General features: G+C 38.6%; 1 long non-coding RNA gene across 1 annotated transcript; it reads right to left on the reverse strand.

The window, feature by feature from the left end:
* Window positions 1–4,571: 4,571 nt before the first annotated feature.
* Window positions 4,572–16,078, reverse strand: LOC134163686 (uncharacterized). Its single transcript, XR_009964793.1, has 3 exons — window positions 15,813–16,078; window positions 14,436–14,491; window positions 4,572–4,592 (listed from the first exon to the last, which is right to left on the reverse strand). It is a non-coding gene; the product is annotated as an uncharacterized LOC134163686 (long non-coding RNA).
* Between the last annotated feature and the right edge of the window lie 4,058 nt (window positions 16,079–20,136).

Below are 20,136 nucleotides of genomic sequence, written 5' to 3' on the forward strand. Positions count from 1 at the left end.
GGAATACCTCTTTGGTCAGTTTGGGTCAGGTGTCCTGTCTCTGCTTCCTCCTGGCTCCCCCTCCTCCCTGGCAGAGCATGAGGCTCACAAAGTCCTTGGCCAAACCAAAACATCCTTGTTATCAGCTCTGTTCCCGAGCTGAAAGTCAAAACACTGCACTGCACCAGCTACCAAGAAGGGGAAAAATGACTGCTACTGCTGAACCCAGGACACCTTCTTACCCACAAGGGCACAGTGTTGGCTCATGGTCATCCTGTCATCCACTAGGACCCCCAGGTCCCTCTCCCCTACACTGCTCTCTAACAGGTCGTTTCCCAACCTATACTGGAACCTGGGGTTGTTCCTGCCCAGATGCACGACTCTACACTTTCCCTTGCTATATTTCATCAAGTTATTCCCTGACCAACTCTCCAGCCTGTCCAGGTCTCGTTGGATGGCAGCACAGCCTTCTGGCGTGTCAGCCACTCCTCCCAGCTTAGCGTCATCAGCAAACTTGCTGATAGTACACTCAATTCCCTCATCTAAATCGTTGATGAATATATTAAATAATACTGGTCCCAGTACTGACCCTTGAGGCACTCCACTAGTTACAGGCCTCCAACTAGACTCTGCCCCATAGACTACAACTCTCTGGCTTCTCTCCTTCAGCCAGTTCACAGTCCACCTCACTACCTGATCATCCAGACCACACTTCCTCAATTTAGCTGTGAGGCTGCTGTGGGAGACTGCGTCAAATGCTTTGCTGAAGTCAAGGTAGACCACATCCACCGATCTGCCATCATCCATCCACCGTGTTATTTCCTCATAAAAGGCTAAGAGATTGGTCAAACATGATTTCCCCCTGGTGAAGCCATGTTGACTGCCCCTCATAACCCTCTTATCCTTGATATGCCTTAAGATGGCACCAAAGATAAGGTGTTCCATCACTTTCCCAGGGATGGATGTGAGGCTGACCGGTCTATAGTTACCCAGGTCCTCCTTCTTGCCCTTTTTGAAGACTGGAGTGACATTTGCTTTCCTCCAGTCCTCAGGCACCTCTCCCGTTTCCCAAGACTTGGTAAAGATGATGGAAAGTGGTCTAGGACTTCCGCCAGTTCCCTCAGCACCCGCGGGTGCATCCCATCTGGACCCATGGATTTATGGATGTCCAGATTGCTCAACTGATCTCTAACCCATTCCTCATCGACTAAGGCAAACCGCTCCTTCGACCTCCGTCGACATTGCCTTCATGTCTGAGGCAATGTAGCTAGGGTTTTGATGACTGTTTGAGAACACTTTTATTTTTCATACCAATGCTGTACTATCCAGGTCTTGCAAATCAGACTACAGAGGAGTAGACCTGGAACAGCTCTTGCTCTATGGAGCATATTTGCATACACATACTTGGCTGTGTATGGAAGACTACAGCTCCACTCTTGCATTAAGCACACAACACCTGAACAATAATGGCTTTAAAAACTTTGTTATTTATGTGGGGCATGGCTTTTGAAAGAAACTCCTTTGGAATCGACGCCCAAGCTGCCCAACACCTCGGAACTACTGAAGTCTCAGACTATGCTTTTTCAGAGAGAAGTCAGAAATCAGTGATCCATGAAGTGATGCTTTTCCATGACTTGGTTATGGGGATTGAGTTCTTTGCCAGATCTGCCAATTCACCACAGCGGACAATGGTAGGTGCTATTTACTTGAAAATGAATGCATGAAATTTTTCTGTATTGAACAGCTGATTTTAGTAGGAGGGCTTAGTGTAGTCTGTGAATGATGCCAAAAAAGTCAGTAAATTTTCACCATCTCCTGCATGTTAAACACACAAGATGTGTACATATTTTTAAAGTACCTATATAAAAAAAAAAATGTACCTACAATAACATTCTGAGACTATTGATTTTTCTCTTGTAAACTGCAGGTTTCTCTGATCTTCCTATGGTTCGCTTGGCCAAATTTAGATGCCATCATCCAGTTTTGCATTTTTGGTTACTTAGGAGAGAGAAATTATAATTCTTGCCATAATCGTAGTCTACAACCTTGTTGAGTCTAAGATTCTCTTAAAAACAGTTTTTTTCACCTATTATTTTTCCAGTATAGTTTTATTCTTTTGAACTATTTTTATCTCTTTGTTTCCCTGGACTGGTATCCCATGACTGCACAAAAAATGCTTAAAAAAAATGTATGTTTCACATAACTGAGTACAGATTATTTTAATGCAGATTTCTAGACAAGCAGAAATTTGTATAAATGTAACTGAAATGAAAAACAAAAAAGAAAAAAGCCTTTTGGTTTATTTATTGCAAAAGCTGTTATTCAAAAACAGTTTATCCCAATGAAAGAGCAAAAATAAAATAGTAGAAAAATATGATTGTAATTAACCCTTGTAAACCACTGAAGCACAGCTGTCACTTTTTACTGACCTACTACAAGGCATATTGGCAGCACTTAAGTAAATAAATGTTTCTTTTGTTTGTTTGGAGTTTTTTTTTGGTTTTGGAGGGTTTCTTTTTAGATTTTATGGCAATAACTCTGTTTTTCAAAATTATACAATTTATAGAACAACAATTTATGGAAAATATTACAGAAATAATTAAATTTGACAAAAGCTTTACATTTCAGTATAATTTCTTTACTTCTGTAACGTCCTAATTTTTAGCTTTCATTTTCTGCTTTGGTATAAAAACTACATGCTGAGCTGTCATAATAACTATATTCACGTGACAGCATAAAATGCAATTTGCTTTTGGTAATGATGGAACTGGACATGGTGACAATATATTGCAAATTGTGAAAAATAGGAGAAATTCATACTCTCATTCTCAAAGAAAGTTCTCGCTCACTATAATTTTGATTTAGGGTGGATCTCATGTTTCAGTAATTACATGGGAATTCATCTAAAGCTATTTACTGAACACATGGCAATACATAAGATGACTTTTAAGGACAAAGTAGCAGGAAGTCCCAGTACCCTGGATTGGAAAAAGTCCAGGTGGTCAAAATTAATATAGAAACTAAAGGCACTGTTGTGGTTTAAACCCAGTCAGGTAACTCGTTCGCTCACTTCCCCCTCTTTCTTGCCCTCCCCCTGCTCCCGGAGGGACAGAGAGGAGAATCAAAAGAATGCAACTCCCACGGGCTGAGATAAGAACAGTTTAGTAACTAAGGTATAACACAGATCACTACTGCTACCACCAATGATAATAATGATAAAGGAAATAACAAGGGAAGAGAATACAACACCTCAGCACCAGCCGACCGATAACTTGCCCCCCTCAGCCCAACCAAGCACTGACCCATACCTCCTCCAACCCTGCAGTCTCCCAGCCCTTCTGGGCAACTCTCCGTTACATCCTAGGCATGACGTGCTGTGGTATGGAATACCTCCCTGGTCAGTCCAGGTCAGGTGTCCTGTCTCTGCCCCCCCCCGGCTTCCCCTCCTCCCTGGCAGAGCATGAGGCTCACAAAGTCCTTGGCCAAACCAAAACATCGCTATCAGCTCTGTTCCCAGGCCGAAAGTCAAAACACTGCCCTGCACCAGCTACCATGGAGGAGAAACATGACTGCTACTGCTGAACCCAGGACAGGCACTAAAGCAGAAACATTGTGAAACACTGAAACACTGTGGTGGGGAAACCAAAACCAAATAGACATGGTCGGATTGCCGAAAAGTTTTACCCTACCACAATAAAGAACAACTAATATAAAAAGCTTACCAAGTATGTGAGGGACAGCTAGACATATATAACCTGAGAAGTCATCCGATTTTAAGCAACACAACTTCTAAGCGGAGAAGTAAAATGCAAGAAAACTTAAGTGAAAATTCAGCAAGAGAAATTAAAATGATGAGATATATATATATATGCATAAGGGAGAAAAACAAGCATGTTTTTATAATTTTCTGGTGTCTTAATCCATTCTTCTCTTAACCTCTTGGGGGTTTTATGCCAGATACAAGGCAGAATTTAGTTTCAGCACTTTCTCCCTGAAAGTTGTATTTTTTCCTTCGGTAGTTTTAATGATAGTCTATTCACTGTTATTTTCTGGTATTTATTCAAATGTCATTTGCAGGAACTGTTAGGCCAAGAGTCTAATTGACAATATCCCACTTACATCTAAATGCTTCTTCTTACCTTTAGTCTGGTTGGATTATTTGTGCAGACCTTAACACTTGTGTCAGCAAATAATCTAACGTAGTACATAAAGCAAAAATGTTATATTTCTGTAGCTTGATATCTGCTAATTTAAGCTCTGCAGTTTCAGAAGCATTACAAGAGAATTGTAGAAAAATGGACAGTAAGACCTGATTTAGAAGAGCTCATTAACCACAACTCTGCTGAGTATGACTAGCAACGTCTCACAAAATGCTATTTTAGTTGTAAACATTTGTTTTAACATTGAACTTGTCTGAGGAAATAGATTTATTGTCATATTTTCTTTATTGAAAGGTATTTCTAAGTTTAAAGTTCTGTTTGTTGGTGTGCTAATCACTGTACACAGAAGTAAAAGCTGGTCACCAAGAATAAAAATGCTGAGCTAAACATCATCCATCATTCTATTAAAAATGCCTTTAAAGACAAATATTTCCCATTTTGTTTGGATTTTGCCTAGAGGAAAAAAAAAAAAAAAGCATGGGTGAGATCTCTGAAGTGTTCCTGCTTTTGGATTTATAAGAAATCCCAAATGTCCTTGAAAACTTTAACATAATGGAGATCCAAACAAAATAGAAGCCTGCCAGAAGACTGCTGAAAATGCACAGAAAAGATAGATTTCAGTGATGGGTCTTGACTTGTAGGATTAATTTAAGTTAGCTCTAAAATTCTGGATTTTCTATCTGCAATATTAAGAACAACAAAGAGCAACAGTGAAGAAAATAGTCTTGTTAGAGTTATATTATGCTTTTCCCCTTAGCTTTAGGAAAAAAAATAACATTTACTGGAAGATGAATGCTATAACAAGCTAGGATGATCTGCATGCAACACTATTTTTCCATGCACCTAATTCTATAATGCATTATTCCTTGTTCAAGTGTTTATTCCTGATCCTTGTAGTCATGATTCAACCTCTTGGGAACAGAGACTTATTAACTGTGTTTCATTCCTCACAGGATTTTGAATTGCTTGTGGCTTGCTCAGAATGCACAAGCACAGTTGTCACTGGCTGGAACAGGCATTGTGCTGGCTGTGCATTCCTTACATTGCTACCTACAGACTGATGGATTGATCTGAAAATGCCACAGGCAGTTTTAAAATCCCTTGCTGGGATTGGCCTCAGATTGGCTTTAGGGAGATCTGAAGCTCACTGACTGAAACTTGCGCTGATGCCTATCAGTTGTCAAACTCCACTACTATTAAGTGTTTTTAGTCTCATGCCCAAAGTCAGCAGGCAATCACAAGTCTGCTGCACTGGACCATATGGTATGGAAGACATTGTCCACTAAAATCCCTGGCTTTTTTTACACAGAAATCTCGGATCTTTTCCTCTATTCAAATTGTTCCCCCTGCCCTGTTTCCCACTCCCCACAGTGTAAATCAGCCTCTGAGAACTCATCTGTAAAGCCCCTTGCTAGCTTCAGTTTCAAATTCTGTCAGTGATTCCATTTCTGCAGTATTGCTCTTGCAAACCTCAGTCCTGTGTGAAGAAAATGTCCTCTACTGCTGATTTTCCTTGTGCGTGTGTGTGTTATTTTAGGAGTCAGGGGAAATTTCAGATTTTGCTATGTATGAGTACCAATACCAACAACAAAATCTGTTTTAGCATGATCTGGTGGCTATACTTTTTAAATATACCCTTATTTAATTTTAATAGGTTATGCTTAGGCATGTGACATCTTAGCATAGTTTTATTACTCCATGTGTGTATACATATATGCACTTGTAATGACATTCAAGTGCCACGCCAAGCAAAAAGAAATTCTAGGAATACAATTAATAGCCACAATTAGTATTAAGGATATATTGTCATCTTACATTATAATTTCTGTATTAAAAAGAATTTTTACTACACAGCCTATATTGAAGGGCATCTTACATCCAGCAGCAGAAACTCATACCAGTATTACTGGTATCTTTGTATAGGACATACCTTTTCAGAGCAGCTGTAATCTTTGGTTTCCAAGCTAAAGTTAGGTTTCTCCAAGGACTTCGCATGATTTGAGCTAGTAGCTCTGCCTCTAAGCCTTCATCTGCTAGGGACCTTACTTTCTGAAGGGCTTGCCCTAGACCTCAGGCCAGCCAGAGGTTCCCAAGCAGAAGCAACACTTTTTGATCAGCATGGAGGAAGCCAGCAAGGGTTATCATGAAGGGTTGTTCTCACCTCCCCTTTGTCAGCTGCCACGGCGTTACGAAGGCCATTCCCTCTTTCTCACTGTGAGCTAATCGAAGGTCTCTGCCAGAGTGAAGACACATTTGAATAAAAAGACTAAAGGCCAGAGTTGCAGAGTTTTTAGTTTCAGTGTTTGTCACTGCCTCACTAACTCCAAGTAAGCTGTATTATATTTGTGGAACAGAAATATTGATGTTAGGGCTAGAGTTCCTCAAGAATGATATTAGGTCAGACAACACGTTGCATGAGAACGGAATAGCACCTGAAATTTTTCATTTGGGCCCTGACTCAGATATGCTGTGCAGCTACAACTATCGCAATGCACTATTGTGCACTAGGAAATAGGCTAGAAATAGTAAAAATAGGAAGAAGGCCAGAAAAATACCTTAGAGAGTACCAAAGCATAACCCCATTAATGAATAAATTAGAGAATCCTTCCTGACTATATGTTGTTTCTTGTTAGGTTCTAAAATGTTTGTACTCCTATTGATATTCCCCTGTCTCTATGTAGTTACACCAGAGCACTACATCTGTTCTTGTCATGGCTTTGTAGCATTGGTGGGTTACAGCCACTTTAAAAACTGAATATCAACCAGAACCTGTTCCCATTTATAGAACTCTGAAGACACTGAGGGTGCTCGTAATCATGCAGACACCAATTTATCAACACTTGGACACTACCATACATCTTTACAAGATGTTTCACTATTCTTTAGTTTCCTATCTGTTTTCTCCAGTCTTTCACAATGCTATATATTATCTAACATTATTTTTCTTCTATTTTTATCTTTTTTTCTTTTTAATAAATCTTAGTTTCTTGAAAGGACCATAAAAGAAATAAAATCAGAACCAAACATTGCCAGGTTAATAAATGGTTAAAAGGGTGGTGTCATAGTCAGGGGTTTGGGTGTCTTGAACACAGGACCCAAGTTTGTAGGCTAGGTCTACTGGGGGCTGGTGGAGCTGCTCTAGGGGGAAGAGTGGTTTTTGGTAGGAGGCTTGCCAGACTGGTCAAGGAGGCTTTAAACTAGATGAGTTGGGGGTGGGGGGCATCATTGCATCTCAACACACCCAGTCAGTTGCCAGCACATATAATAAATACTGGGAGCAATGTAGAGATATCCCAGCCACTCCGGCCAATGAGCCACCTTCAGTTGGAGCTCGGCTCAGATGCCTCTATACAAATGCCCGTAGCATGGGGAACAAACAAGAGGAATTAGAGATGTGGGCACGTCTACAGGGGTATGATATAATTGGCATCGCATAAACATGGTGGGATGGCTGCTATGACTGGAGTGTTGGAATGGAAGGTTACAGGCTCTTTAGGAGAGACAGGCGCTGCAGGTGAGTAGGGGAAGTTGCCCTTTATGTTAGGGATAGGCTGGAGAGTATGGAACTGTGTCTGGGGACAGGTGAGCAGTTAACAGAGAGTTTGTAGGTCAGGGTTAAAGGGAGAACAGTTCTGGGGGACACTATTGTGGGGATCTGTTACAGACAGCCTGATCAAGGAGAGCCTGCACGTGAAGCACTCCATAGACAAATAGGAAAAGCCTCACGCTCGCAGGCCCTGGTTCTCATGGGTGACTTCAACCACCCTGACATCTCTTAGAGCAGCAGTATGGCCAGGCACAAACAATCCAGGAGGTTCCTCGATTGTGTGGAAGACAACTTCCTTCTGCAAGTAACAGAGGAGCTGACAAGGAGAGGTGCCATGCTTGACCTCGTGCTCACCAACAGGGAAGGGCTTGCTGGAAATGTGACTCTCCAGGGCAGCCTTGGATGCAGTGACCACAAGATGGTCAAATTTGAGATCCTCAGGACAGTGAGAAGAGCATGCGGATAGCTCAGTGCCCTGGACTTCAAGAGAACAGACTTTGGCCTCTTCAGGAACCTGCTTAGTAAGGTTCCATGGAATACAGCTCTACAGGGAAGGGGGGCCCAAGGCTCTTGGTTGATAGTCAAGGAACATCTGCTAGAAGCTCAGGAGTGTTGCATCCCAACTAAAAGGAAGTGCAGAAGGAGGACCAGGAGACCTCCTTGGATGGATAATGAGCTCCTGAGGAAAAAATGAAGGAAAAAAGGGGCTTATAAAAGGTGGAAGCAAGGATAGGCAGCCGGGGAAGAATACAGGGATTTTGTCTGGGAAGCTAGGGACCAGTTTAGGAAAGCTAAGGCCCAGTTAGAATTAAACTTAGCTAGAGGTATTAAAGATAACAGGAAGGGATTCTACAGGTACATAGCAAATAAAAAAACAGACTAGGGAGAATGTAGGCCCCCTCAGGAAGCAATCGGGAGAACTGGCTACACAGGATTTGGAGAAGGCTGAGGTTCTGAATGACTTCTTTGCCTTGGTCTTCACTGACAAAGGCTCTGACTGCACCACCCAAGTCTTGGAAGGCAGACACAGGGACTGTGAGAATGAAGACCATGGGGCCACTGTAGGAGAGGACCTGGTTTGAGACCATCTTAAAACTCTGAACTTACACAAGTCCGTGGGACCTGATGAAATCCATCCGCAGGTCCTGAAGGAGCTGGTGAATGAAGTTGCTAAGCCACTGTCCATCATATTTGAAAAATCATGCCAGTCAGGTGAAGTTCCTGACGACTGGAAAAAGGGAAATATAACCCCCATTTTCAAGAAGGGGGAAATGGATGACCCAGGGAGTTACAGACCAGTCAGTCTCATCTCTGTGCCTGGCAAAATCTTGGAGCAGATTCTCCTGGAAGGCATGCTAAGGCACATGAAAAACAACAAGATGCTTGGTGACAGCCAGCATGGCTTCACTAAGGGGAAATCCTGCCTGACCAATCTGGTGGCCTTCTGTGATGGGGCTATAGAACTAATGCACAGGGGTAGAGGAATTGATGTCATCTACCTGGACTTGTGGAAAGTGTTTGACACTGTCCCACATGATATCCTTGTCTCTAAATTGGTGAGACATCAATTTGATTCATGGAGCGTTCAGTGGATAAAGAACTGTCTGGATGGCTGCACACAAAGAGTTGTGGTCAATGTCTCAATGTCCGGCTGGAGACCAGTAATGAGTGGTGTCCTTCAGGGATCGATGTTGGGACCAGTCTTGTTCAACATCTGTTGGTGATGTGGACAGTGGGATTGTGTGCACCCTCAGCAATTTTGCCAACGACATCAAGCTGTGTGGTTTGGTTGATAGACTGGTGGGTACGAATGCCATCCAGAGGGACCTTGACACACTTGTGAGGGGGGTTGATGACAACCTTATGTAGTTTAACCATGACAAGTGTGACGTCTTACACCTCTACTGGGGCAATCGCAGGCACACCTACAGGATGGGCAAAATAGAGATTCAGGGCAGTCCTGCAGAGAAGCAATTGTGGGTGTTAGTCGATGAGAAAATGAACATGAGCTGGCAGTGTGCGCTCGCAGCCCAGAAAGCCAACCATATCATGGGCTGCATCAAAAGGAGCATGACCAGCAGGTCAAAGGAGGTGATCCTGCCCCTCTACTCTGCTCTTGTGAGACCTCACCTGGAGTATTGTGTGCAGTTCTGGTGCCCTCAACATGAAAAGGACATGGAACTCTTAGAACAAGTCCAGAGGAGGGCCACAAGGATGATCAGGGGACTGGAGCACCTCCCATATGAAGACAGGCTGAGGAAGTTGGGGCTGTTCAGCCTGGAGAAGAGAAGGCTGCTTGGAGACCTCATAGCAGCCTTCCAGTATCTGAAGGGGGCCTACAGGGATGCTGGGGAGGGACTCTTCATTAGGGACTGTAGTGACAGGACAAGGGGTAATGAGCTCAAACTTAAACAGGGGAAGTTTAGGTTGGATATAAGGAAGAAATTCTTTCCTGTTAGGGTGGTGAGGTACTGGAATGGGTTGCCCAGGGAGGCTGTGAATGCCCCATCCCTGGCAGTGTTCAAGGCCAGGTTGGACGAAGCCTTGGGTGACATGATTTAGCATGAGGTGTCCCTGCCCATGGCATTGGGGGTGGAACTAGATTATCTTAAGGTCCTTTCCAACCCTAACTATTCTATGATTCTATAAACAAAAACGAAGCAAATTCAGTAAATGAAAAATTATTCCAGAAGGAAAAGCAAGTCCTAACTTCAAATTAAGGATGGAAAAATATTCTGATAACGTTGAATCAGTTCTTCGCATTAGTTTGTTATTCTGGTTTGCTGTTCTTCATCAAAGCTCTGTATCTGCTAATAGTCACATCTTCATAACCACATTATTCTCTCTGATCTATAGCAATTTTAAAAGAATCATGTTAAATGGTATTTGCCTATTAAGTATTTGCATTACTTTTCACCGGATTTTTATTGGAATATACCAGACTTGTATTCAAAGGAGATTTTACTTATATTCATACAATTAAAGTACTTAATCATTATTAATCATGATTTACAAACCAGTGTTTGAGTTATAAAAGTAACACAAAATACTTGCAACGCTTTCTTGCTGCAAACATAAACATCATCCTGTTAGCCTAGAATTTCAGTATGTCAGAATATGAAGTTCCTTAAACTTACAAAATACTAATTAACAGAAATTCTAATATTCTAATTAGTGATAACCTGATTGCATTAGATTGGTCCTTGGAAATGCCCTATCTGTGTGCAAATTTGATTGTGGGAAGCAGGAAATCTGTGATTTTTGCCCCTAAATTTGTATGCTTCGGTATTTCCTTCACCTACAAGCAAACTGAAGTCCTATGTAGACAAATAGAGGGAAGCCAAACCAGCAATTCTGGTGAAGCTACAGCTCATTAAAGATGCAAATTAAAAATGCTAACAACAGAGATTTGCTTAACCTTGTACCAGAGTACAAATCTCTAATCTGATCCTTATATAAGGTTGGTTGATTTATTACAAAGTTTAATAAAGAAGTCCCTTGGGGCATTAAAACTGAAAGTTCATTGTAGGAGATGTTACTTCAGTAAGCGTTACTTAAGGATTAGTTTCAAACTTACAGGAAAATTATCTGTTTCAATTTGGAATAGAGAAACAGGATATGTTCATAAATGGTTCTGGACAGTATTCACAAGTGTTTGGTTGTAGAATTTAAGTTTGAGGAAAAATCTCTTATTTGCTTCTGCTGGTCAAAACTGTTCTCTGTGAGGGACTCTATTACTAGTTCATCACAATAACTCCAAAGGACACGTGCTCAAGGTTGGATTGCTTTTTGGATGCATCTGTTTCATGTTTGTCTTACAAGATTTAGGGAAATACCACATTACCAAAAGAACTTACCCGATCCCCACCTCTCCCCTCCCACCCCACCCCCCCCCAAAAAAAAAATTCCATAGAAAATACAATGTTTCTGGGTCAGGTGCTTCTGTCCCAAATCATACAGTATTTAGCTCAAGGTTTGTTTTGTTCTCCTCACAGTGCTGTCTGCTGTAGGTGAAAGTGTGAATGTATGTTCTTCCTCTTTCCACCCATTTAATAAAATTCTGTCGCTTATAGCTAGAGGAAAAAAAAGCAACAAACCCTTGGAAACGTGACCTGAACTGCGATGACAGAAAATGATGTCATACTATCTGTGTTTAAAGAGCAAGCCAAGGTTGCACAAAAGTGGGTATACGATTAAGCTGATCTACTGTGTGTTGGCTGAAAGACTGTTAATATGATTAAAGCACAGAAGCTGATATTCAGTATTTAGAGTGTTGAAGCTCTTTCACTACTTGTCTATCAGCATAATGGGAAAAGCTGAACATATGTTTAGGACCAGGAAATATCTCTCTTCATATCTGACACTTATATTCTGTTCCAATCCGTACTTCACAAGGTATGAGTGACAACTGTTGGTCATAGGTTTTCCTTCCGATTTTTACCACACAATTAACAGACAATTGTTCCTAATAGTCCACACTTTTAAAAAAGTGATAAGGTATGTATGATTCTATTTTCTAAATTATTGAATTTAAACAACATAAAATAAATTACACCTCTGCATTCAATTTATCAGGATTTCTCTGCAGATACACTCAGGTATGGCAGCAGCATCATACACACAGACCAAAAAAAGGGCCCTCTGCACCTCTTTGGGTTTATCTTTACAGCTTCCATTGAAATTCCACTTACACAACATTGTAATTACTCCAGCCTTGCCACAGTTCAAGTAACTCAAGAGAGTACAGTTTGGAATCACTTTGCCACATGCCAAACAGCAAGCAGTAAATCTTTGACAACGTAAGTTAGTCACTTACAGAAATAATTCCCTAGATTTAGTATTATATTTTATGGTCACAATATTATTTAATTGAATTTCTGATCCCTCATTCATAAAATTCTATATTATCCAATTTTTTTTATACCTACATGTTTGCAGGGTAACTTACAGTACACAATCATAAAATACCCTGCTGTGAAGAATATGACATATACTGGTGCATTTCTGAATGTCATGGAGCTGAACCAATCTAAGCTGTAAAAACTGTTCCTTTAGAAAAAACACAACTTTGTAAGCATTAATCCAGTATAAGAAACATTTTTGACCTCTATACTTTAAAGAATACAGGAAGTGTATTTGTTATCATGTGCATTTTTAGCTGTGTTACTGAAACTGCGTGTTCAGAAGCTGAAGTGGTAGCATAGGAAAGAAAAGATAACTCGTTTAAAACAGTAAATAACCTGCAATTCAGCCCACATCTTGGAATAAATCCAGCTTTTTTACAGGGCATTGATATGCCCAGTCCTGCCAGTTCTCTTGCACAAATTGTGTATGACAACCATAATCTGAAATACAATTCCACTCTCTTCATTTTGTCCAAGAAAACAGTTTTCTCCTCCTTGATATTAAGCATACTGGTCTGTAATGAGTAAAATTTCATCACTTTTTTTATTTTCATAGACTTTTCATTCACAGAATATTATCAATATATATAAATAGAATGAAAAAATAGAATATATATTATTTGCAGTTAAAAATAGCTATGACACTTATGATGGTGGCAAAATAGTTTGCCTATTGGGGGTGAGGAGAAATTCTCATGTACCTTACAGACAGTTTAATATCAGACTCCTTAGTTAACTTGATATGCAAATGCTATGTTCAGTACACGTACAAAACTTTCTTTTCAATCAATATTTATATTATAAAAATAATTTCTTACTTAATAGCAATAATTATATAATTCCACTAAAGATGTGAATTTCAAATTGCTTCCGATTTGAACAGAGGTTTAACATTCCACTGTGGAAGGGAAGCTAACGTTCATAAATAGCTGAAATTCTAATGAATGCTCAGGAAATGTTTCTGCTATTTGTTTGTCTCAGCTTGCTTTTTAGAACTGAGAATATTTTAATTCACCTGATATATAACTGTATTTCAGGTCCCCATTTTAAATCATGCAATCATCAATTATTTTTTTTTCATATTTAAGGGAAAAGGAATATCTAGGAAAATGGATTTTTTTTTTTTTAACAAAATCTTAAGTAATTTTAAATGGTATAGTTTCCAGTTAGTCATCCAGTTGGACAAACCACTTAGAGTCTCTAGATCTTACCTGAACAAAACACAGTGGACAGAAAAGAGAAATCTTTCACACTTATTGCACTGACATCAAAGAAACAAATTAAGCTAGTAAACTTCAGACTTGTCTCTCACATTTGTCTTTAAGGATGGTGCAGAAAATATTCTCTACTGTGCAGCACAATAGAGGCAAGACATTACATTCTGATGGCAATGGAAATTATTTTCTCTGGGCTGCCCAGAAGGAACTTGAAAAAATTATCATAAAATCTTTCAGTAGCAAAATTGCTGGGGAATTTCAATTAACTAGGTTTCTAGGACAGTTAGTGTAGAAATTAAAAGATGTGTCAAAAGTCTCATCCCATGGCAAGAGCATTAGTTCTTCAGAAAAGAAAGGTTAGACTTTTGATGCGAATTTTCAGCAGCTTCCTTATCTTAATAGAAACAAGTACATACAGAATGCAACTACAATGATAATTTTTTTTTACCACCACAGATTTACTGCCATTAGCAAAATGTCTTGACTGGGAATCTACTGCATATTTAACCAATAATTTGAAATTCCATTTGTTCTGCCGAGTAATGTTAGGTATCAGGTGCTCTGGGATAGTTTCCATTGCCTTTGATGTTTAGTATTGACCCATGAATGCTTTCAGCATCTGACTCACACCAAATTGTAATCCAAGTAGAACTGGATTATTTACCTGGAACCATTTGCAGAAAGCTGTGAACAGAGGCAAAATAGCTTGTAAAAATATGAAACAGCCTGTTACAGGGTAAGTAGTAGATAACTAAAACGCTAAACATAACCAAACACTCATACTCATTGGATTACTGAAAATCTGGTAAATACATTATGTTGACTTAATTATTTTTTTTTGATCTATCAAGGAATTTAAATCAGTTTATAACCTCTGAAATTGTGCTTGTTCATGTAGAGATTTTTTTTGAAGAACCAGTACAAATAAAGGTTTTGTGCAAGCACTCACATTACACAGATCAGTTTGAACTCACAGTTACTTAATATTGCCCATTTCTCTGCTGTTTATATCTGAAACAAATCTAAACCTCCAGCTTTGACTAAGCTAATGACAACATAATAAAACATTTCCAAGAACTTTAGCTTAGTCAGAGTTCTTCTCCATCACATATCAAACTGAGACCTTAATTTGTTCTGTTCTTTTGTCTTCACATCTGTGTTTCCATTTCATTTTTAAAAACTAGCATAAGATGACTGACATTTCAGAGGGTGTGAATTAGATATGTATAGATGCCTCAGAAAACCTTTAACTGTTTTGAGTGGAGAGTCTAAATGAAAGCCTTGATCTCCTTACACATATTAGAAATATTCACCTATTGAAAATATTCCTTCTTTTACTGAGCTGCTGATAAAAAACACAAACACAAAAAGTACACAGGGCTTTGACACATTTCATTAAGGCAGAAGAGGATGAGTATGATTGTTGATAACTCCTACTTATTTCATGCCCTTGAAGAGTCTTTCCCTGCATTTCTAATTTTGCCTGCTGCTGCAAAATATCAAGTACCTCTCTCTCTATTCCCATGCATTAAATACAAAGCTGATTTTCCCTCTAAGTTTAAAGGAAGTAAGTCCATAGGAGCTCCATTAATTTTACTTGAAATACAGCAAAGTAAGTACTGATAAGGATAAAATTAGACCTTTATAGATTCATCAGCTCAGAATATACACGGGGGTTTTACTCTGAAAACATAGGTTGACTGATACCACAACAGAATGGGTAGAAGTCTGGGTGCTGTGGATCTACAGTTTCTTGTAAAACAACAAGCATGCTGTCAAATGCATAATTAGTACCTATTTTCAGAATTTTTTTGCAGTGATACAAGTGGCAGTAAATGGTAAGCATATATTTTAGAAGAATTTAGAATTGTTAAATCCATTGTGTTTCTGTTCAGATGCATGCTGTTCTAGGAATTCAGTTAGGTCACCACAAGAAAGTTAAGAACATTTGAAAACCATGTTGTATAACAGTAATTATCAGAGTACTGCACAATGTACTACATACCTTCATTGGCAGTTAAGACTGAAGAAATTGAAAATACTTCAACACTTCGCAGATGGAAGGTTGTGCTTTGTCAGTGGGTGGAGCAGCTTTATCCATTTTGTTTACATGTTATTGCAATTACTATAGCAAAAAGGTTGTCCATTGTAATTCAGCATAAATTACTTGGACCATTGTGTTAACATGTCACTTGTCTTCCAGCTCATCGGCAATAACCTGATAGACAGAACTAGTAAGTAAATATTTGGTAAGCAATCCTTTTTCATTACAGCAATTTATAGTTATAGTGCTTTCCCTCCTCAAAAATTGAATATATATAATTGTTCTTCCTTTAAGTTTAATGCTAGGTTTCAAACTGGTGGACAGGAAAGCATCATAAGAGATGTTATTCTAGTGTTGCTTTCCCTCCTGTACAATGATTTGAACTCAAGCAATAAAGTTAAATGGAAAAGACACTATACTAGATTTTCAATTACAGCAGAGGCAGGGAGCCACAATTATCCCTTTCATTACTGAAATACTTCTCATAGCTACACAGGCAGAATCCCTGCTGCTGATACTTCTGCTATTCCTGTTGCTATTACTGCTGCTCTTCAACTGAAGTGCCCTTGAAAACAGGTAAGGTTATTGGTCATAAAACAGAAGTTCAAATTTTGAAAAAGTATATGTAAAGGAAAATGAAAAGTAAAAAAAAGAAAAAGGAGCAGGAACACAGAGACATTCAGACCTTCTTTTTCCTTATCTCTGCTGCAAAGATATGACGTCTCTCCAGATCAGTAATAAATTATCATAGTGGCAACTGTGCCATTAGGTTGTCAAAGCAAACAAAATATGAGTGTGAGCCTTGTCTGTCTTTTAACAGTATTTATATCGAGAGTATTTTGTACCAAGAATCCACTGACTGAACAATTGGGTGCATTCCATCTCTGGTGTATCCATCCTTTACTGTGTTAAAAATTACCAAGAAAAATATTCCTTTTTTAATTATTTTTAACATCTTTACATGAAAAGCATTGTATTTCAAGAGCAGTTCTTTATTTTGTCTACTTCACTTTGGAAGTGAATACCCTTTCTACCAAGCATATAAAACTAACCGACCAATTCAAGAGTGGAACTGCAAATTACAAATATTTGCATACCCTTGAAAGTGGTTTGCCTTAGCCTTTTGTGGAACAACAATTCAGACCTTGCTTACCGGTCTCCTGTGTGATTCAGACTTGGGTCCTGTACAAGAACTGTACAAGGCAAAAAAAAAAATGAAGAAAGGGCCATACATCATCTTTCCTTCAGTACTGGAAAAAATCATGACCTATCTCAATACTGATGAAGACGAAAGAAGAGTTTTAAAACAGTAAGTGTCAAGATTCTGTTTCAGTCTGAGCAAAATATGTATCAGGAAACATAAAGTTTATGTAAAAGGCAAGAAAAACTGTCAAAGGGCAACAGGCAATAGATTACATAAAATATTTGTACCTGCTCACTGCAGATAAAATAGCTAAAATACATTCAGCAAATTGGACACGATGATCCCTGCCGCACAGCAAGACCAAACATCATCTTCAACTAAGAGTCTTAGCACTCTTCTGTTAACAACAGGATAAAGGTATGCTGCAAGGAACACATCACGTATTGATAAATCATGAGAGAACTGCAGTCATCCAGAAGTCTTGCTGAAAATTTCAGTCATGAAGAAAGAACTGCCCAATCTTTAGTATTACCTGATGAATAATGAAGTCCAGAGAAAACGTCGCTAGAGGAAGCATACTTTTCAAAATACTTCAAAAATGTCATACTTTTACCAGAAAATAATAAAAGCAAAATCTTTTGAAATATCTCATAAACCTCTTCCTTCTTTCCTTCTTTCAGTCCTGGATCATATGAAGTCAAAGGCTTTGGGAAACAGTTTTTTGTGGCTTTTGATTGTTTTTTTTTCTCTTCTTGGACAAAACTGAAACACACATAATAATGAGTGAAATAATCTGCTCCTTCAGACTCACACTGCACAAGTAGAATCACATGTGATTATGTAAACACACCATATTTTATTCATGCTATAAGTTATTTACCATCTAATTACAATTATCAGGCACACTTTTTTTTTTTTTTGCAGGGGAACTAGAATGCCAATAACTTTCTAATGACTTTCTAATAGCAATTATTACTTTGAGTAGTGAACGAGCCTTTTCTGACTCTTATCAGTAGAAAATATTAAGAGCCTCAGGAACACTTTCTCTGAATAGAATAATCTTTCTGAACTCTAAAACCATTTTTTTGATAGCCTTGCAATTTACACTCTTACTAAACAACTACTCTGCAGTGGAGTGCAAGACGCACTGTATGTCACTGTGTGATAGTGTCTGATCCCAAAATTTTACATGGCAAAATACATGGCATTAATTAGAAATGTAGAACAAGAGGGTATTCAGATCAGCCACAACGTCAGCAGTTTCGTTTCTTGTACAAGCAGTCATATATTGCATACCCATGTAAAAGAATTCTTATGTGCAATTGAAATAACTACAAAATCATTCTCCGTATGCATAGTAATACAGGTATTACGGCAAATTTAAAACTTGAGTTCTGTCCTATTATATTCTTTTTCCCAAAGACCATGCAGTGCTGTCAAATTTCAACTTTAAGTACAGTTACTATTAAATATAATTTGTTCCTTCTTCCTTTTTTTCTCCCACCCTCTCCTGAGAGAAGACACATTAGTACCTTTCTCAGGAAACATTTACTTTTTTTTTTTTTAGTTTTAAATGCAATACTATGTATCTCAAAAAGGTTGTTCTAGTAACAGAATAAGCATAAAGAGAGCAACTGACATAATTAAGGGCATCTCACCTTCTTAAATGGTGAAATAAAAACAACTGTGTATCCTTCAATTTGCAGAGAAGAACAAGGCAAGATCAGGTTTTCAGATTCATTAAGGGAGTGGAAAAGGTGAGCATGGAACTGTTAGTCACTGATTCTCTGATCTGAGAATTAGGGAAAACCCATTGAGACAACCAGGAGATCAATTTAAAACAGATGAAAGAAAATATTTCTTTCACAGTGGTGTGAAATTTTCTGGACTCTCTTTCTACAGGAGACTGTGGAAGTAGATGGTATCAGCTGCTTCGAACAGGGATTAGGCAAATTCATAAATGATAGGCTTCTAAACTTGATGATGAGATTAACAGTCAGGATCATGAATCCTGTAACTGTAAAGAAGTATGAGGAAAATGAATATCAGATATTGGCCAGATTGATGTGCCTTCCCGAAATGCTTACTGTCACTGAACTTGGTGGACTATTTCATCTGATCCTTTCCTACACTACTTTAACATGCTAAGTATAAGGCTTACTCTTAATTATGCTAAAGAGATCAATTTCAGTATCTGCTTAAATACTTTTCTGACATTTATACCCAAAGCAAGCATGACCAGTCAAAACTAAGGAAACTAACAATCAGCTGGGAATCATAAATGTTTCTAACTCTTGCAGTGATTTTCTAAGTGAACCCATAATGAATATTTAGAGATAAATGGGCTGGTACAGGCAATTGGTATTTAAGTCTTCCTATAAACAATCCAGGAAAAAAAACATTAAGAAATGTAAGAAATATGGCTGTATTTTATGCATTAGGCAAACATTCACTTCTGCAACTCATGTAGTTTAGTATATTCTACACATTTATGAGTTGAAATAGCACCCACAGATGCATTTCTTTATACGGTAAAGGACAAACCATAGATCCAAAGATAAAGCATAATGTGGGCATATTAAAATATTTTTCTTCATTTTAAAGCAAACAAAAAAGAAATGAAAACAACAAATATACTAGACTGCAGATTGGAAAATACTGCAAATTTCATGCCATTTCAAGATGTTAATTTTTCTTCCCTCATTATACATATGTTTAGTAGATGTACTGAGATTTACTACTTATATGTTAAATACAAATTTAAACTGAAAAATAAGAGCATCATCTTATCGTTTCTTTCATGAATACTATTTAAGATGAAAAATATATATTAAAAAAAAAAATCCCACCTAAGATTCCTTTTCCAAATGAATCCCTCCTTTCACATTCACTACATCTAGTCTCCCATTCTTTGGAAGCTTTTTTGCAGAGTATGTCTCCTCCTTTGAACAGTTCAAGCAGTGTCCTTGTCCCCACCCTGTATTTGAAGAAGCATTGATCTCTTCAGCACATGCTGATATTGCTTTCCATCCTTCTCCGCTTTTCCTCCAGGATCTTAGTTTATTCCAGGTTTTCCTGTCTCCCAAGTTATTACCTACCACACTGAGTCACTGCAGAGCTGGAGAAAGACGCAAATGAGTC

The sequence above is a fragment of the Pezoporus occidentalis genome, unplaced genomic scaffold (genome assembly GCF_034315485.1).
Source record: "Pezoporus occidentalis ecotype Australia unplaced genomic scaffold, CSIRO_AGI_Poc_V1 ctg203, whole genome shotgun sequence".
Taxonomy (NCBI): Eukaryota; Metazoa; Chordata; class Aves; order Psittaciformes; family Psittacidae; genus Pezoporus; species Pezoporus occidentalis.